Source organism: Ambystoma mexicanum, chromosome 1p (genome assembly GCF_040938575.1).
Source record: "Ambystoma mexicanum isolate Mex_15411 chromosome 1p, UKY_AmexF1_1, whole genome shotgun sequence".
Taxonomy (NCBI): domain Eukaryota; kingdom Metazoa; phylum Chordata; class Amphibia; order Caudata; family Ambystomatidae; genus Ambystoma; species Ambystoma mexicanum.
Window position 1 is genome coordinate 1,027,336,939 of NC_090921.1, and position 20,107 is coordinate 1,027,357,045.

At 41.2% G+C, this 20,107-nt stretch overlaps 9 non-coding genes across 9 annotated transcripts; all 9 read right to left on the reverse strand.

Annotated features, from left to right (window-relative positions):
* Positions 1-822: 822 nt before the first annotated feature.
* On the reverse strand, positions 823-908 carry TRNAY-GUA (transfer RNA tyrosine (anticodon GUA)). The gene is given in 2 exon segments: positions 823-858; positions 872-908. It is a non-coding gene; the product is annotated as a tRNA-Tyr (tRNA).
* Positions 909-2,114: 1,206 nt separating this feature from the next.
* Positions 2,115-2,200, reverse strand: TRNAY-GUA (transfer RNA tyrosine (anticodon GUA)). Its single transcript is given in 2 exon segments — positions 2,115-2,150; positions 2,164-2,200. It is a non-coding gene; the product is annotated as a tRNA-Tyr (tRNA).
* Positions 2,201-3,991: 1,791 nt separating this feature from the next.
* Positions 3,992-4,077, reverse strand: TRNAY-GUA (transfer RNA tyrosine (anticodon GUA)). Its single transcript is given in 2 exon segments — positions 3,992-4,027; positions 4,041-4,077. It is a non-coding gene; the product is annotated as a tRNA-Tyr (tRNA).
* Positions 4,078-5,883: 1,806 nt separating this feature from the next.
* TRNAY-GUA (transfer RNA tyrosine (anticodon GUA)) lies at positions 5,884-5,969 on the reverse strand. Its single transcript is given in 2 exon segments — positions 5,884-5,919; positions 5,933-5,969. It is a non-coding gene; the product is annotated as a tRNA-Tyr (tRNA).
* A 1,808-nt stretch (positions 5,970-7,777) lies between these two features.
* TRNAY-GUA (transfer RNA tyrosine (anticodon GUA)) lies at positions 7,778-7,863 on the reverse strand. The gene is given in 2 exon segments: positions 7,778-7,813; positions 7,827-7,863. It is a non-coding gene; the product is annotated as a tRNA-Tyr (tRNA).
* Positions 7,864-11,562: 3,699 nt separating this feature from the next.
* TRNAY-GUA (transfer RNA tyrosine (anticodon GUA)) lies at positions 11,563-11,648 on the reverse strand. Its single transcript is given in 2 exon segments — positions 11,563-11,598; positions 11,612-11,648. It is a non-coding gene; the product is annotated as a tRNA-Tyr (tRNA).
* A 560-nt stretch (positions 11,649-12,208) lies between these two features.
* On the reverse strand, positions 12,209-12,294 carry TRNAY-GUA (transfer RNA tyrosine (anticodon GUA)). Its single transcript is given in 2 exon segments — positions 12,209-12,244; positions 12,258-12,294. It is a non-coding gene; the product is annotated as a tRNA-Tyr (tRNA).
* A 1,852-nt stretch (positions 12,295-14,146) lies between these two features.
* TRNAY-GUA (transfer RNA tyrosine (anticodon GUA)) lies at positions 14,147-14,232 on the reverse strand. Its single transcript is given in 2 exon segments — positions 14,147-14,182; positions 14,196-14,232. It is a non-coding gene; the product is annotated as a tRNA-Tyr (tRNA).
* A 1,807-nt stretch (positions 14,233-16,039) lies between these two features.
* On the reverse strand, positions 16,040-16,125 carry TRNAY-GUA (transfer RNA tyrosine (anticodon GUA)). Its single transcript is given in 2 exon segments — positions 16,040-16,075; positions 16,089-16,125. It is a non-coding gene; the product is annotated as a tRNA-Tyr (tRNA).
* Between the last annotated feature and the right edge of the window lie 3,982 nt (positions 16,126-20,107).

Here is a 20,107-nt window from a genome sequence, read left to right on the forward strand (position 1 = left end):
TCTGCTGTTTTGCCAGGTCATAGCAAGAGATGGGGATCCAAAACACCTGACAGGAAACCAATGAAGATTCGTGTTGGACAGAAAAATAACGTGGCCACAGCCTCAAAGCAAAAGGCATCTATTTTCAGTGATGAAATATAATATAATTATAAATTGTCTGTTATTTTACTTTCCAAGTATTTTACTTTCCAAGTATTCAATAAAATGTGCATTTGGCAAAAGTCCTTTGAGCCGGATTTGAACCAGCGACGAGCTATCAAAGGCTTGGCAAATCATTCTCTAGCAAACTCAATACAAGCTTCCACTTCAACCGTCGACTTGTAAACATCTCTTGCAATTCGTGCAAAATACTACAAATTTGGCTTGTGAGGTTCCCGAATTGAGTAAAAGCACATCAGTTCACAATTAAAAAAATGACCCCCTCCGCAGTCTCCCGCATGTTACTGACCACCATACTAAGGGGGAAAAGTTGAAAGGCGCGCCTCACAGGCCATCTCCTCAGAGTATTCAGCCGTGTTGGTCCTTGACAATATTTTAATATCTTGGATGGTGTATAGTGTTCTCCCATTTCCCTTGAGAAATCAAGATTGTCAAGGGGATTCTGCTGTTTTGTCAGTTCATAGCAAGAGATGGGGATCCAAAATACCTCACAGGAAACCAACGAAGATTGGTGTCGGACAGAAAAATAACGTGGCCACAGCCTCAAAGCAAAAGGCATCTATTTTCAGTGATGAAATATAATATAATTATAAATTGTCTGTTATTTTACTTTCCAAGTATTTTACTTTCCAAGTATTCAATAAAATGTGCATTTGGCAAAAGTCCTTCGAGCCGGATTTGAACCAGCGACCTAAGGATGCCTGTTTTACCACTACAGTCCTCCGCTCTACCAACTGAGCTATCAAAGGCTTGGCAAATCATTCTCTAGCAAACTCAATACGAGTTTCCACTTCAACCGTCGACTTGTAAACATCTCTTGCAGATCGTGTAAAATACTACAAATTTGGCTTGTGAGGTTCCCGAATTGAGTAAAAGCACATCAGTTCCCAATTAAAAAAATGACCCCCTCCGCAGTCTCCCGCATGTTACTGACCACCATACTAAGGGGGAAAAGTTGAAAGGCGGCGCCTCACAGGCCATCTCCTCAGAGTATTCAGCCGTGTTGGGCCTTGACAATATTTTAATATCTTGGATGGTGTATAGTGTTCTCTCTTTTCCCTTGAGAAATCAAGATTGTCAAGGGGATTCTGCTGTTTTGCCAGTTCATAGCAAGAGATGGGGATCCAAAACACCTCACAGGAAACCAATGAAGATTGGTGTTGGACAGAAACATAACGTGGCCACAGCCTCAAAGCAAAAGGCATCTATTTTCAGTGATGAAATATAATATAATTATAAATTGTCTGTTATTTTATTTTCCAAGTATTTTACTTTCCAAGTATTCAATAAAATTTGCATTTGGCAAAAGTCCTTCAATCTGGATTTGAACCAGCGACCTAAGGATGCCTGTTTTATCACTACAGTCCTCTGCTCTACCAACTGAGCTATCGAAGGCTTGGCACATCAGTCTCTAGAAAGCTCAATACGAGCTTCCACTTCAACCGTCGACATTCAAACATCTCTTGCAATTCGTGCAAAATACTACAAATTTGGCTTGTGAGGTTCCCGAATTGAGTAAAAGCACATCAGTTCACAATTAAAAAAATGACCCCCTCCGCAGTCTCCCGCATGTTACTGACCACCATACTAAGGAGGAAAAGTTGAAAGGCGGCGCCTCACAGGCCATCTCCTCAGAGTATTCATCAGTGTTCGGCCTTGACAATATTTTAATATCTTGGATGGTGTATAGTGTTCTCCCATTTCCCTTGAGAAATCAAGATTGTCAAGGGGATTCTGCTGTTTTGTCAGTTCATAGCAAGAGATGGGGATCCAAAATACCTCACAGGAAACCAACGAAGATTGGTGTCGGACAGAAAAATAACGTGGCCACAGCCTCAAAGCAAAAGGCATCTATTTTCAGTGATGAAATATAATATAATTATAAATTGTCTGTTATTTTACTTTCCAAGTATTTTACTTTTCAAGTATTCAATAAAATGTGCATTTGGCAAAAGTCCTTCGAGCCGGATTTGAACCAGCGACCTAAGGATGCCTGTTTTACCACTACAGTCCTCAGCTCTACCAACTGAGCTATCGAAGGCTTGGCAAAACATTCTCTAGCAAACTCAATACGAGCTTCCACTTCAACCGTCGACTTGTAAACATCTCTTGCAGATCGTGCAAAATACTACAAATTTGGCTTGTGAGGTTCCCGAATTGAGTAAAAGCACATCAGTTCCCAATTAAAAAAATGACCCCCTCCGCAGTCTCCCGCATGTTACTGACCACCATACTAAGGGGGAAAAGTTGAAAGGCGCGCCTCACAGGCCATCTCCTCAGAGTATTCAGCCGTGTTGGTCCTTGACAATATTTTAATATCTTGGATGGTGTATAGTGTTCTCCCATTTCCCTTGAGAAATCAAGATTGTCAAGGGGATTCTGCTGTTTTGTCAGTTCATAGCAAGAGATGGGGATCCAAAATACCTCACAGGAAACCAACGAAGATTGGTGTCGGACAGAAAAATAACGTGGCCACAGCCTCAAAGCAAAAGGCATCTATTTTCAGTGATGAAATATAATATAATTATAAATTGTCTGTTATTTTACTTTCCAAGTATTTAATAAAATGTGCATTTGGCAAAAGTCCTTTGAGCCGGATTTGAACCAGCGACGAGCTATCGAAGGCTTGGCAAATCATTCTCTAGCAAACTCAATACGAGTTTCCACTTCAACCGTCGACTTGTAAACATCTCTTGCAGATCGTGCAAAATACTACAAATTTGGCTTGTGAGGTTCCCGAATTGAGTAAAAGCACATCAGTTCCCAATTAAAAAAATGACCCCCTCCGCAGTCTCCCGCATGTTACTGACCACCATACTAAGGGGGAAAAGTTGAAAGGCGGCGCCTCACAGGCCATCTCCTCAGAGTATTCAGCCGTGTTGGGCCTTGACAATATTTTAATATCTTGGATGGTGTATAGTGTTCTCTCTTTTCCCTTGAGAAATCAAGATTGTCAAGGGGATTCTGCTGTTTTGCCAGTTCATAGCAAGAGATGGGGATCCAAAACACCTCACAGGAAACCAATGAAGATTGGTGTTGGACAGAAACATAACGTGGCCACAGCCTCAAAGCAAAAGGCATCTATTTTCAGTGATGAAATATAATATAATTATAAATTGTCTGTTATTTTATTTTCCAAGTATTTTACTTTCCAAGTATTCAATAAAATTTGCATTTGGCAAAAGACCTTCAATCTGGATTTGAACCAGCGACCTAAGGATGCCTGTTTTACCACTACAGTCCTCTGCTCTACCAACTGAGCTATCGAAGGCTTGGCACATCAGTCTCTAGCAAGCTCAATACGAGCTTCCACTTCAACCGTCGACATTCAAACATCTCTTGCAATTCGTGCAAAATACTACAAATTTGGCTTGTGAGGTTCCCGAATTGAGTAAAAGCACATCAGTTCACAATTAAAAAAATGACCCCCTACCGCAGTCTCCCGCATGTTACTGACCACCATACTAAGGGGGAAAAGTTGAAAGGCGGCGCCTCACAGGCCATCTCCTCAGAGTATTCAGCCGTGTTGGGCCTTGACAATATTTTAATATCTTGGATGGTGTATAGTGTTCTCTCATTTCCCTTGAGAAATCAAGATTGTCAAGGGGATTCTGCTGTTTTGCCAGTTCATAGCAAGAGATGGGGATCCAAAACACCTCACAGGAAACCAATGAAGATTCGTGTTGGACAGAAAAATAACGTGGTCACAGCCTCAAAGCAAAAGGCATCTATTTTCAGTGATGAAATATAATATAATTATAAATTGTCTGTTATTTCACTTTCCAAGTATTTTACTTTCCAAGTATTCAATAAAATGTGCATTTGGCAAAAGTCCTTCGAGCCGGATTTGAACCAGCGACCTAAGGATGCCTGTTTTACCACTACAGTCCTCCGCTCTACCAACTGAGCTATCGAAGGCTTGGCAAATCGCTCTCTAGCAAACTCAATACGAGCTTCCACTTCAACCGTCGACTTGTAAACATCTCTTGCAATTCGTGCAAAATACTACAAATTTGGCTTATGATGTTCCCGAATTGAGTAAAAGCACATCAGTTCCCAATTAAAAAAATGACCCCCTCCGCAGTCTCCCGCATGTTAATGACCACCATACTAAGGGGGAAAAGTTGAAAGGCGGCGCCTCACAGGCCATCTCCTCAGAGTATTCAGCCGTGTTGGGCCTTGACAATATTTTAATATCTTGGATGGTGTATAGTGTTCTCCCATTTCCCTTGAGAAATCAAGATTGTCAAGGGGATTCTGCTGTTTTGCCAGTTCATAGCAAGAGATGGGGATCCGAAACACCTCACAGGAAACCAATGAAGATTGGTGTTGGACAGAAACATAACGTGGCCACAGCCTCAAAGCAAAAGGCATCTATTTTCAGTGATGAAATATAATATAATTATAAATTGTCTGTTATTTTATTTTCCAAGTATTTTACTTTCCAAGTATTCAATAAAATTTGCATTTGGCAAAAGTCCTTGGAGCCGGATTTGAACCAGCGACCTAAGGATGCCTGTTTTACCACTACAGTCCTCTGCTCTACCAACTGAGCTATCGAAGGCTTGGCAAATCATTCTCTAGCAAACTCAATACGAGCTTCCACTTCAACCGTCGACTTGTAAACATCTCTTGCAATTCGTGCAAAATACTACAAATTTGGCTTGTGAGGTTCCCGAATTGAGTAAAAGCACATCAGTTCCCAATTAAAAAAATGACCCCCTCCGCAGTCTCCCGCATGTTAATGACCACCATACTAAGGGGGAGAAGTTGAAAGGCGGCGCCTCACAGGCCATCTCCTCAGAGTATTCAGCCGTGTTGGGCCTTGACAATATTTTAATATCTTGGATGGTGTATAGTGTTCTCTCATTTCCCTTGAGAAATCAAGATTGTCAAGGGGATTCTGCTGTTTTGCCAGGTCATAGCAAGAGATGGGGATCCAAAACACCTGACAGGAAACCAATGAAGATTCGTGTTGGAGAGAAAAATAACGTGGCCACAGCCTCAAAGCAAAAGGCATCTATTTTCAGTGATGAAATATAATATAATTATAAATTGTCTGTTATTTTACTTTCCAAGTATTTTACTTTCCAAGAATTCAATAAAATGTGCATTTGGCAAAAGTCCTTTGAGCCGGATTTGAACCAGCGACGAGCTATCGAAGGCTTGGCAAATCATTCTCTAGCAAACTCAATACGAGCTTCCACTTCAACCGTCGACTTGTAAACATCTCTTGCAATTCGTGCAAAATACTACAAATTTGGCTTGTGAGGTTCCCGAATTGAGTAAAAGCACATCAGTTCCCAATTAAAAAAATGACCCCCTCCGCAGTCTCCCGCATGTTACTGACCACCATACTAAGGGGGAAAAGTTGAAAGGCGCGCCTCACAGGCCATCTCCTCAGAGTATTCAGCCGTGTTGGTCCTTGACAATATTTTAATATCTTGGATGGTGTATAGTGTTCTCCCATTTCCCTTGAGAAATCAAGATTGTCAAGGGGATTCTGCTGTTTTGCCAGTTCATAGCAAGAGATGGGGATCCAAAACACCTCACAGGAAACCAATGAAGATTCGTGTTGGACAGAAAAATAACGTGGTCACAGCCTCAAAGCAAAAGGCATCTATTTTCAGTGATGAAATATAATATAATTATAAATTGTCTGTTATTTTACTTTCCAAGTATTTTACTTTCCAAGCATTCAATAAAATGTGCATTTGGCAAAAGTCCTTCGAGCCGGGTTTGAACCAGCGACCTAAGGATGCCTGTTTTACCACTACAGTCCTCCGCTCTACCAACTGAGCTATCGAAGGCTTGTCAAATCAGTCTCTAGCAAGCTCAATACGAGCTTCCACTTCAACCGTCGACATTCAAACATCTCTTGCAATTCGTGCAAAATACTACAAATTTGGCTTGTGAGGTTCCCGAATTGAGTAAAAGCACATCAGTTCACAATTAAAAAAATGACCCCCTCCGCAGTCTCCCGCATGTTACTGACCACCATACTAAGGAGGAAAAGTTGAAAGGCGGCGCCTCACAGGCCATCTCCTCAGAGTATTCATCAGTGTTCGGCCTTGACAATATTTTAATATCTTGGATGGTGTATAGTGTTCTCCCATTTCCCTTGAGAAATCAAGATTGTCAAGGGGATTCTGCTGTTTTGTCAGTTCATAGCAAGAGATGGGGATCCAAAATACCTCACAGGAAACCAACGAAGATTGGTGTCGGACAGAAAAATAACGTGGCCACAGCCTCAAAGCAAAAGGCATCTATTTTCAGTGATGAAATATAATATAATTATAAATTGTCTGTTATTTTACTTTCCAAGTATTTTACTTTCCAAGTATTCAATAAAATATGCATTTGGCAAAAGTCCTTCGAGCCGGATTTGAACCAGCGACCTAAGGATGCCTGTTTTACCACTACAGTCCTCCGCTCTACCAACTGCGCTATCGAAGGCTTGGCAAATCATTCTCTAGCAAACTCAATACGAGCTTCCACTTCAACCGTCGACTTGTAAACATCTCTTGCAGATCGTGCAAAATACTACAAATTTGGCTTGTGAGGTTCCCGAATTGAGTAAAAGCACATCAGTTCCCAATTAAAAAAATGACCCCCTCCGCAGTCTCCCGCATGTTAATGACCACCATACTAAGGGGGAGAAGTTGAAAGGCGACGCCTCACAGGCCATCTCCTCAGAGTATTCAGCCGTGTTGGGCCTTGACAATATTTTAATATCTTGGATGGTGTATAGTGTTCTCTCATTTCCCTTGAGAAATCAAGATTGTCAAGGGGATTCTGCTGTTTTGCCAGGTCATAGCAAGAGATGGGGATCCAAAACACCTGACAGGAAACCAATGAAGATTCGTGTTGGACAGAAAAATAACGTGGCCACAGCCTCAAAGCAAAAGGCATCTATTTTCAGTGATGAAATATAATATAATTATAAATTGTCTGTTATTTTACTTTCCAAGTATTTTACTTTCCAAGTATTCAATAAAATGTGCATTTGGCAAAAGTCCTTTGAGCCGGATTTGAACCAGCGACGAGCTATCAAAGGCTTGGCAAATCATTCTCTAGCAAACTCAATACAAGCTTCCACTTCAACCGTCGACTTGTAAACATCTCTTGCAATTCGTGCAAAATACTACAAATTTGGCTTGTGAGGTTCCCGAATTGAGTAAAAGCACATCAGTTCACAATTAAAAAAATGACCCCCTACCGCAGTCTCCCGCATGTTACTGACCACCATACTAAGGGGGAAAAGTTGAAAGGCGGCGCCTCACAGGCCATCTCCTCAGAGTATTCAGCCGTGTTGGGCCTTGACAATATTTTAATATCTTGGATGGTGTATAGTGTTCTCTCATTTCCCTTGAGAAATCAAGATTGTCAAGGGGATTCTGCTGTTTTGCCAGTTCATAGCAAGAGATGGGGATCCAAAACACCTCACAGGAAACCAATGAAGATTCGTGTTGGACAGAAAAATAACGTGGTCACAGCCTCAAAGCAAAAGGCATCTATTTTCAGTGATGAAATATAATATAATTATAAATTGTCTGTTATTTCACTTTCCAAGTATTTTACTTTCCAAGTATTCAATAAAATGTGCATTTGGCAAAAGTCCTTCGAGCCGGATTTGAACCAGCGACCTAAGGATGCCTGTTTTACCACTACAGTCCTCCGCTCTACCAACTGAGCTATCGAAGGCTTGGCAAATCGCTCTCTAGCAAACTCAATACGAGCTTCCACTTCAACCGTCGACTTGTAAACATCTCTTGCAATTCGTGCAAAATACTACAAATTTGGCTTATGATGTTCCCGAATTGAGTAAAAGCACATCAGTTCCCAATTAAAAAAATGACCCCCTCCGCAGTCTCCCGCATGTTAATGACCACCATACTAAGGGGGAAAAGTTGAAAGGCGGCGCCTCACAGGCCATCTCCTCAGAGTATTCAGCCGTGTTGGGCCTTGACAATATTTTAATATCTTGGATGGTGTATAGTGTTCTCCCATTTCCCTTGAGAAATCAAGATTGTCAAGGGGATTCTGCTGTTTTGCCAGTTCATAGCAAGAGATGGGGATCCGAAACACCTCACAGGAAACCAATGAAGATTGGTGTTGGACAGAAACATAACGTGGCCACAGCCTCAAAGCAAAAGGCATCTATTTTCAGTGATGAAATATAATATAATTATAAATTGTCTGTTATTTTATTTTCCAAGTATTTTACTTTCCAAGTATTCAATAAAATTTGCATTTGGCAAAAGTCCTTGGAGCCGGATTTGAACCAGCGACCTAAGGATGCCTGTTTTACCACTACAGTCCTCTGCTCTACCAACTGAGCTATCGAAGGCTTGGCAAATCATTCTCTAGCAAACTCAATACGAGCTTCCACTTCAACCGTCGACTTGTAAACATCTCTTGCAATTCGTGCAAAATACTACAAATTTGGCTTGTGAGGTTCCCGAATTGAGTAAAAGCACATCAGTTCCCAATTAAAAAAATGACCCCCTCCGCAGTCTCCCGCATGTTAATGACCACCATACTAAGGGGGAAAAGTTGAAAGGCGGCACCTCACAGGCCATCTCCTCAGAGTATTCAGCCGTGTTGGGCCTTGACAATATTTTGATATCTTGGATGGTGTATAGTGTTCTCCCATTTCCCTTGAGAAATCAAGATTGTCAAGGGGATTCTGCTGTTTTGCCAGTTCATAGCAAGAGATGGGGATCCAAAACACCTAACAGGAAACCAATGAAGATTCGTGTTGGACAGAAAAATAACTTGGCCACAGCCTCAAAGCAAAAGGCATCTATTTTCAGTGATGAAATATAATATAATTATGAATTGTCTGTTATTTTACTTTCCAAGTATTTTACTTTCCAAGTATTCAATAAAATGTGCATTTGGCAAAAGTCCTTTGAGCCGGATTTGAACCAGCGACGAGCTATCGAAGGCTTGGCAAATCAATCTCTAGCAAACTCAATACAAGCTTCCACTTCAACCTTCGACTTGTAAACATCTCTTGCAATTCGTGCAAAATACTACAAATTTGGCTTGTGAGGTTCCCGAATTGAGTAAAAGCACATCAGTTCACAATTAAAAAAATGACCCCCTCCGCAGTCTCCCACATGTTACTGACCACCATACTAAGGGGGATAAGTTGAAAGGCGGCGCCTCACAGGCCATCTCCTCAGAGTATTCAGCCGTGTTGGGCCTTGACAATATTTTAATATCTTGGATGGTGTATAGTGTTCTCTCATTTCCCTTGAGAAATCAAGATTGTCAAGAGGATTCTGCTGTTTTGCCAGTTCATAGCAAGAGATGGGGATCCAAAACACCTCACAGTAAACCAAAGAAGATTGATGTTGGACAGAAAAATAATATGGCCACAGCCTCAAAGCAAAAGGCATCTATTTTCAGTGATGAAATATAATCTAATTATAAATTGTCTGTTATGTTATTTTCCAAGTATTTTACTTTCCAAGTATTCAATAAAATTTGCATTTGGCAAAAGTCCTTCGAGCCGTATTTGAACCAGCAACCTAAGGATGCCTGTTTTACCACTACAGTCCTCCCCTCTACCAACTGAGGTATCGAAGGCTTGGCAAACCGTTTTCTAGCAAACTCAATACGAGCTTACACTTCAACCGTCGACATGCAAACATCTCTTGCAATTCGTGCAAAATACTACAAATTTGGCTTGTGAGGTTCCCGAATTGAGTAAAAGCACATCAGTTCACAATTAAAAAAATGACCCCCTCCGCAGTCTCCCACATGTTACTGACCACCATACTAAGGGGGAAAAGTTGAAAGGCGGCGCCTCACAGGCCATCTCCTCAGAGTATTCAGCCGTGTTGGGCCTTGACAATATTTTAATATCTTGGATGGTGTATAGTGTTCTCTCATTTCCCTTGAGAAATCAAGATTGTCAAGAGGATTCTGCTGTTTTGCCAGTTCATAGCAAGAGATGGGGATCCAAAACACCTCACAGTAAACCAAAGAAGATTGATGTTGGACAGAAAAATAATATGGCCACAGCCTCAATGCAAAAGGCATCTATTTTCAGTGATGAAATATAATCTAATTATAAATTGTCTGTTATGTTATTTTCCAAGTATTTTACTTTCCAAGTATTCAATAAAATTTGCATTTGGCAAAAGTCCTTCGAGCCGGATTTGAACCAGCAACCTAAGGATGCCTGTTTTACCACTACAGTCCTCCCCTCTACCAACTGAGCTATCGAAGGCTTGGCAAACCGTTTTCTAGCAAACTCAATACGAGCTTCCACTTCAACCGTCGACATGCAAACATCTCTTGCAATTCGTGCAAAATACTACAAATTTGGCTTGTGAGGTTCCCGAATTGAGTAAAAGCACATCAGTTCCCAATTAAAAAATTGACCGCCTCCGCAGTCTCCCGCATGTTACTGACCACCATACTAAGGAGGAAAAGTTGAAAGGTGGCGCCTCACAGGCCATCTCCTCCGAGTATTCATCAGTGTTCGGCCTTGACAATATTTTAATATCTTGGATGGTGTATAGTGTTCTCCCATTTCCCTTGAGAAATCAAGATTGTCAAGGGGATTCTGCTGTTTTGTCAGTTCATAGCAAGAGATGGGGATCCAAAACACCTCACAGGAAACCAACGAAGATTGGTGTCGGACAGAAAAATAATGTGGCCACAGCCTCAAAGCAAAAGGCATCTATTTTCAGTGATGAAATATAATATAATTATAAATTGTCTGTTATTTTACTTTCCAAGTATTTTACTTTCCAAGTATTCAATAAAATGTGCATTTGGCAAAAGTCCTTTGAGCCGGATTTGAACCAGCGACGAGCTATCGAAGGCTTGGCAAATCATTCTCTAGCAAACTCAATACAAGCTTCCACTTCAACCGTCGACTTGTAAACATCTCTTGCAATTCGTGCAAAATACTACAAATTTGGCTTGTGAGGTTCCCGAATTGAGTAAAAGAACATCAGTTCACAATTAAAAAAATGCCCCCCTCCGCAGTCACCCGCATGTTACTGACCACCATACTAAGGGGGAAAAGTTGAAAGGCGCGCCTCACAGGCCATCTCCTCAGAGTATTCAGCCGTGTTGGGCCTTGACAATATTTTAATATCTTGGATGGTGTATAGTGTTCTCCCATTTCCCTTGAGAAATCAAGATTGTCAAGGGGATTCTGCTGTTTTGTCAGTTCATAGCAAGAGATGGGGATCCAAAACACCTCAGAGGAAACCAACGAAGATTGGTGTCGGACAGAAAAATAATGTGGCCACAGCCTCAAAGCAAAAGGCATCTATTTTCAGTGATGAAATATAATATAATTATAAATTGTCTGTTATTTTACTTTCCAAGTATTTTACTTTCCAAGTATTCAATAAAATGTGCATTTGGCAAAAGTCCTTCGAGCCGGATTTGAACCAGCGACCTAAGGATGCCTGTTTTACCACTACAGTCCTCCGCTCTACCAACTGAGCTATCGAAGGCTTGGCAAATCATTCTCTAGCAAACTCAATACGAGCTTCCACTTCAACCGTCGACTTGTAAACATCTCTTGCAATTCGTGCAAAATACTACAAATTTGGCTTGTGAGGTTCCCGAATTGAGTAAAAGCACATCAGTTCCCAATTAAAAAAATTACCCCCTCCGCAGCCTCCCGCATGTTACTGACCACCATACTAAGGAGGAAAAGTTGAAAGGCGGCGCCTCACAGGCCATCTCCTCAGAGTATTCAGCCGTGTTGGGCCTTGACAATATTTTAATATCTTGGATGGTGTATAGTGTTCTCTCATTTCCCTTGAGAAATCAAGATTGTCAAGGGGATTCTGCTGTTTTGCCAGTTCATAGCAAGAGATGGGGATCCAAAACACCTCACAGGAAACCAATGAAGATTGGTGTTGGACAGAAACATAACGTGGCGACAGCCTCAAAGCAAGAGGCATCTATTTTCAGTGATGAAATATAATATAATTATAAATTGTCTGTTATTTTATTTTCCAAGCATTTTACTTTCCAAGTATTCAATAAAATGTGCATTTGGCAAAAGTCCTTCGAGCCGGATTTGAACCAGCGACCTAAGGATGCCTGTTTTACCACTACAGTCCTCAGCTCTACCAACTGAGCTATCGAAGGCTTGGCAAATCATTCTCTAGCAAACTCAATACGAGCTTCCACTTCAACCGTCGACTTGTAAACATCTCTTGCAGATCGTGCAAAATACTACAAATTTGGCTTGTGAGGTTCCCGAATTGAGTAAAAGCACATCAGTTCCCAATTAAAAAAATGACCCCCTCCGCAGTCTCCCGCATGTTAATGACCACCATACTAAGGGGGATAAGTTGAAAGGCGGCGCCTCACAGGCCATCTCCTCAGAGTATTCAGCCGTGTTGGGCCTTGACAATATTTTAATATCTTGGATGGTGTATAGTGTTTTCTCATTTCCCTTGAGAAATCAAGATTGTCAAGGGGATTCTGCTGTTTTGCCTGGTCATAGCAAGAGATGGGGATCCAAAACACCTGACAGGAAACCAATGAAGATTCGTGTTGGACAGAAAAATAACGTGGCCACAGCCTCAAAGCAAAAGGCATCTATTTTCAGTGATGAAATATAATATAATTATAAATTGTCTGTTATTTTACTTTCCAAGTATTTTACTTTCCAAGTATTCAATAAAATGTGCATTTGGCAAAAGTCCTTCGAGCCGGATTTGAACCAGCGACCTAAGGATGCCTGTTTTACCACTACAGTCCTCCGCACTACCAACTGAGCTATCGAAGGCTTGGCAAATCATTCTCTAGCAAACTCAATACGAGTTTCCACTTCAACCGTCGACTTGTAAACATCTCTTGCAGATCGTGCAAAATACTACAAATTTGGCTTGTGAGGTTCCCGAATTGAGTAAAAGCACATCAGTTCACAATTAAAAAAATGACCCCCTCCGCAGTCTCCCGCATGTTACTGACCACCATACTAAGGGGGAAAAGTTGAAAGGCGGCGCCTCACAGGCCATCTCCTCAGAGTATTCAGCCGTGTTGGGCCTTGACAATATTTTAATATCTTGGATGGTGTATAGTGTTCTCTCTTTTCCCTTGAGAAATCAAGATTGTCAAGGGGATTCTGCTGTTTTGCCAGTTCATAGCAAGAGATGGGGATCCAAAACACCTCACAGGAAACCAATGAAGATTGGTGTTGGACAGAAACATAACGTGGCCACAGCCTCAAAGCAAAAGGCATCTATTTTCAGTGATGAAATATAATATAATTATAAATTGTCTGTTATTTTATTTTCCAAGTATTTTACTTTCCAAGTATTCAATAAAATTTGCATTTGGCAAAAGTCCTTCAATCTGGATTTGAACCAGCGACCTAAGGATGCCTGTTTTACCACTACAGTCCTCTGCTCTACCAACTGAGCTATCGAAGGCTTGGCACATCAGTCTCTAGCAAGCTCAATACGAGCTTCCACTTCAACCGTCGACATTCAAACATCTCTTGCAATTCGTGCAAAATACTACAAATTTGGCTTGTGAGGTTCCCGAATTGAGTAAAAGCACATCAGTTCACAATTAAAAAAATGACCCCCTCTGCAGTCTCCCGCATGTTACTGACCACCATACTAAGGAGGAAAAGTTGAAAGGCGGCGCCTCACAGGCCATCTCCTCAGAGTATTCATCAGTGTTCGGCCTTGACAATATTTTAATATCTTGGATGGTGTATAGTGTTCTCCCATTTCCCTTGAGAAATCAAGATTGTCAAGGGGATTCTGCTGTTTTGTCAGTTCATAGCAAGAGATGGGGATCCAAAATACCTCACAGGAAACCAACGAAGATTGGTGTCGGACAGAAAAATAACGTGGCCACAGCCTCAAAGCAAAAGGCATCTATTTTCAGTGATGAAATATAATATAATTATAAATTGTCTGTTATTTTACTTTCCAAGTATTTTACTTTCCAAGTATTCAATAAAATGTGCATTTGGCAAAAGTCCTTCGAGCCGGATTTGAACCAGCGACCTAAGGATGCCTGTTTTACCACTACAGTCCTCAGCTCTACCAACTGAGCTATCGAAGGCTTGGCAAATCATTCTCTAGCAAACTCAATACGAGCTTCCACTTCAACCGTCGACTTGTAAACATCTCTTGCAGATCGTGCAAAATACTACAAATTTGGCTTGTGAGGTTCCCGAATTGAGTAAAAGCACATCAGTTCCCAATTAAAAAAATGACCCCCTCCGCAGTCTCCCGCATGTTACTGACCACCATACTAAGGGGGAAAAGTTGAAAGGCGCGCCTCACAGGCCATCTCCTCAGAGTATTCAGCCGTGTTGGTCCTTGACAATATTTTAATATCTTGGATGGTGTATAGTGTTCTCCCATTTCCCTTGAGAAATCAAGATTGTCAAGGGGATTCTGCTGTTTTGTCAGTTCATAGCAAGAGATGGGGATCCAAAATACCTCACAGGAAACCAACGAAGATTGGTGTCGGACAGAAAAATAACGTGGCCACAGCCTCAAAGCAAAAGGCATCTATTTTCAGTGATGAAATATAATATAATTATAAATTGTCTGTTATTTTACTTTCCAAGTATTTTACTTTCCAAGTATTCAATAAAATGTGCATTTGGCAAAAGTCCTTTGAGCCGGATTTGAACCAGCGACGAGCTATCGAAGGCTTGGCAAATCATTCTCTAGCAAACTCAATACGAGTTTCCACTTCAACCGTCGACTTGTAAACATCTCTTGCAGATCGTGCAAAATACTACAAATTTGGCTTGTGAGGTTCCCAAATTGAGTAAAAGCACATCAGTTCCCAATTAAAAAAATGACCCCCTCCGCAGTCTCCCGCATGTTACTGACCACCATACTAAGGGGGAAAAGTTGAAAGGCGGCGCCTCACAGGCCATCTCCTCAGAGTATTCAGCCGTGTTGGGCCTTGACAATATTTTAATATCTTGGATGGTGTATAGTGTTCTCTCTTTTCCCTTGAGAAATCAAGATTGTCAAGGGGATTCTGCTGTTTTGCCAGTTCATAGCAAGAGATGGGGATCCAAAACACCTCACAGGAAACCAATGAAGATTGGTGTTGGACAGAAACATAACGTGGCCACAGCCTCAAAGCAAAAGGCATCTATTTTCAGTGATGAAATATAATATAATTATAAATTGTCTGTTATTTTATTTTCCAAGTATTTTACTTTCCAAGTATTCAATAAAATTTGCATTTGGCAAAAGAGCTTCAATCTGGCTTTGAACCAGCGACCTAAGGATGCCTGTTTTACCACTACAGTCCTCTGCTCTACCAACTGAGCTATCGAAGGCTTGGCACATCAGTCTCTAGCAAGCTCAATACGAGCTTCCACTTCAACCGTCGACATTCAAACATCTCTTGCAATTCGTGCAAAATACTACAAATTTGGCTTGTGAGGTTCCCGAATTGAGTAAAAGCACATCAGTTCACAATTAAAAAAATGACCCCCTACCGCAGTCTCCCGCATGTTACTGACCACCATACTAAGGGGGAAAAGTTGAAAGGCGGCGCCTCACAGGCCATCTCCTCAGAGTATTCAGCCGTGTTGGGCCTTGACAATATTTTAATATCTTGGATGGTGTATAGTGTTCTCTCATTTCCCTTGAGAAATCAAGATTGTCAAGGGGATTCTGCTGTTTTGCCAGTTCATAGCAAGAGATGGGGATCCAAAACACCTCACAGGAAACCAATGAAGATTCGTGTTGGACAGAAAAATAACGTGGTCACAGCCTCAAAGCAAAAGGCATCTATTTTCAGTGATGAAATATAATATAATTATAAATTGTCTGTTATTTCACTTTCCAAGTATTTTACTTTCCAAGTATTCAATAAAATGTGCATTTGGCAAAAGTCCTTCGAGCCGGATTTGAACCAGCGACCTAAGGATGCCTGTTTTACCACTACAGTCCTCCGCTCTACCAACTGAGCTATCGAAGGCATGGCAAATCGCTCTCTAGTAAACTCAATACGAGCTTTCACTTCAACCGTCGACATTCAAACATCTCTTGCAATTCGTGCAAAATACTACAAATTTGGCTTGTGAGGTTCCCGAATTGAGTAAAAGCACATCAGTTCACAATTAAAAAAATGACCCCCTACCGCAGTCTCCCGCATGTTACTGACCACCATACTAAGGGGGAAAAGTTGAAAGGCGGCGCCTCACAGGCCATCTCCTCAGAGTATTCAGCCGTGTTGGGCCTTGACAATATTTTAATATCTTGGATGGTGTATAGTGTTCTCTCATTTCCCTTGAGAAATCAAGATTGTCAAGGGGATTCTGCTGTTTTGCCAGTTCATAGCAAGAGATGGGGATCCAAAACACCTCACAGGAAACCAATGAAGATTCGTGTTGGACAGAAAAATAACGTGGTCACAGCCTCAAAGCAAAAGGCATCTATTTTCAGTGATGAAATATAATATAATTATAAATTGTCTGTTATTTCACTTTCCAAGTATTTTACTTTCCAAGTATTCAATAAAATGTGCATTTGGCAAAAGTCCTTCGAGCCGGATTTGAACCAGCGACCTAAGGATGCCTGTTTTACCACTACAGTCCTCGGCTCTACCAACTGAGCTATCGAAGGCTTGGCAAATCGCTCTCTAGCAAACTCAATACGAGCTTCCACTTCAACCGTCGACTTGTAAACATCTCTTGCAATTCGTGCAAAATACTACAAATTTGGCTTATGATGTTCCCGAATTGAGTAAAAGCACATCAGTTCCCAATTAAAAAAATGACCCCCTCCGCAGTCTCCCGCATGTTAATGACCACCATACTAAGGGGGAAAAGTTGAAAGGCGGCGCCTCACAGGCCATCTCCTCAGAGTATTCAGCCGTGTTGGGCCTTGACAATATTTTAATATCTTGGATGGTGTATAGTGTTCTCCCATTTCCCTTGAGAAATCAAGATTGTCAAGGGGATTCTGCTGTTTTGCCAGTTCATAGCAAGAGATGGGGATCCGAAACACCTCACAGGAAACCAATGAAGATTGGTGTTGGACAGAAACATAACGTGGCCACAGCCTCAAAGCAAAAGGCATCTATTTTCAGTGATGAAATATAATATAATTATAAATTGTCTGTTATTTTATTTTCCAAGTATTTTACTTTCCAAGTATTCAATAAAATTTGCATTTGGCAAAAGTCCTTGGAGCCGGATTTGAACCAGCGACCTAAGGATGCCTGTTTTACCACTACAGTCCTCTGCTCTACCAACTGAGCTATCGAAGGCTTGGCAAATCATTTTCTAGCAAACTCAATACGAGCTTCCACTTCAACCGTCGACTTGTAAACATCTCTTGCAATTCGTGCAAAATACTACAAATTTGGCTTGTGAGGTTCCCGAATTGAGTAAAAGCACATCAGTTCCCAATTAAAAAAATGACCCCCTCCGCAGTCTCCCGCATGTTAATGACCACCATACTAATGGGGAAAAGTTGAAAGGCGGCGCCTCACAGGCCATCTCCTCAGAGTATTCAGCCGTGTTGGGCCTTGACAATATTTTAATATCTTGGATGGTGTATAGTGTTCTCCCATTTCCCTTGAGAAATCAAGATTGTCAAGGGGATTCTGCTGTTTTGCCAGTTCATAGCAAGAGATGGGGATCCAAAACACCTAACAGGAAACCAATGAAGATTCGTGTTGGACAGAAAAATAACGTGGCCACAGCCTCAAAGCAAAAGGCATCTATTTTCAGTGATGAAATATAATATAATTATGAATTGTCTGTTATTTTACTTTCCAAGTATTTTACTTTCCAAGTATTCAATAAAATGTGCATTTGGCAAAAGTCCTTTGAGCCGGATTTGAACCAGCGACGAGCTATCGAAGGCTTGGCAAATCATTCTCTAGCAAACTCAATACAAGCTTCCACTTCAACCTTCGACTTGTAAACATCTCTTGCAATTCGTGCAAAATACTACAAATTTGGCTTGTGAGGTTCCCGAATTGAGTAAAAGCACATCAGTTCACAATTAAAAAAATGACCCCCTCCGCAGTCTCCCACATGTTACTGACCACCATACTAAGGGGGAAAAGTTGAAAGGTGGCGCCTCACAGGCCATCTCCTCAGAGTATTCAGCCGTGTTGGGCCTTGACAATATTTTAATATCTTGGATGGTGTATAGTGTTCTCTCATTTCCCTTGAGAAATCAAGATTGTCAAGAGGATTCTGCTGTTTTGCCAGTTCACAGCAAGAGATGGGGATCCAAAACACCTCACAGTAAACCAAAGAAGATTGATGTTGGACAGAAAAATAATATGGCCACAGCCTCAAAGCAAAAGGCATCTATTTTCAGTGATGAAATATAATCTAATTATAAATTGTCTGTTATGTTATTTTCCAAGTATTTTACTTTCCAAGTATTCAATAAAATTTGCATTTGGCAAAAGTCCTTCGAGCCGTATTTGAACCATCAACCTAAGGATGCCTGTTTTACCACTACAGTCCTCCCCTCTACCAACTGAGCTATCGAAGGCTTGGCAAATCATTCTCTAGCAAACTCAATACGAGCTTCCACTTCAACCGTCGACTTGTAAACATCTCTTGCAATTCGTGCAAAATACTACAAATTTGGCTTGTGAGGTTTCCGAATTGAGTAAAAGCACATCAGTTCCCAATTAAAAAAATGACCCCCTCCGCAGTCTCCCGCATGTTACTGACCACCATACTAAGGGGGAAAAGTTGAAAGGCGCCACCTCACAGGCCATCTCCTCGGAGTATTCAGCCGCGTTGGGCCTTGACAATATTTTAATATCTTGGATGGTGTATAGTGTTCTCTCATTTTCCTTGAGAAATCAAGATTGTCAAGGGGATTATGCTGTTTTGCCAGTTCATAGCAAGAGATGGGGATCAAAAAAACACCTCACAGGAAACCAAAGAAGATTGGTGTTGGACAGAAAAATAATGTGGCCACAGCCTCAAAGCAAAAGGCATCTATTTTCAGTGATGAAATATAATATAATTATAAATTGTCTGTTATGTTATTTTCCAAGTATTTTACTTTCCAAGTATTCAATAAAATTTGCATTTGGCAAAAGTCCTTCGAGCCGGATTTGAACCAGCGACCTAAGGATGCCTGTTTTACCACTACAGTCCTCCCCTCTACCAACTGAGCTATCGAAGGCTTGGCAAACCGTTCTCTAGCAAGCTCAATTCGAGATTCCACTTCAACCGTCGACATGCAAACATCTCTTGCAATTCGTGCAAAATACTACAAATTTGGCTTGTGAGGTTCCCGAATTGAGTAAAAGCACATCAGTTCCCAATTAAAGAAATGACCGCCTCCGCAGTCTCCCGCATGTTACTGACCACCATACTAAGGAGGAAAAGTTGAAAGGCTGCGCCTCACAGGCCATCTCCTCAGAGTATTCATCAGTGTTCGGCCTTGACAATATTTTAATATCTTGGATGGTGTATGGTGTTCTCCCATTTCCCTTGAGAAATCAAGATTGTCAAGGGGATTCTGCTGTTTTGTCAGTTCATAGCAAGAGATGGAGATCCAAAACACCTCACAGGAAACCAACCAAGATTGGTGTCGGACAGAAAAATAACGTGGCCACAGCCTCAAAGCAAAAGGCATCTATTTTCAGTGATGAAATATAATATAATTATAAATTGTCTGTTATTTTACTTTCCAAGTATTTTACTTTCCAAGTATTCAATAAAATTTGCATTTGGAAAAAGTCCTTCGAGCCGGATTTGAACCAGCGACCTAAGGATGCCTGTTGCTCTACCAACTGAGCTATCGAAGGCTTGGCAAATCATTCTCTAGCAAACTCAATACGAGCTTCCACTTCAACCATCGACTTGTAAACATCTCTTGCAATTCGTGCAAAATACTACAAATTTGGCTTGTGAGGTTCCCGAATTGAGTAAAAGCACATCAGTTCCCAATTAAAAAAATGACCCCCTCCGCAG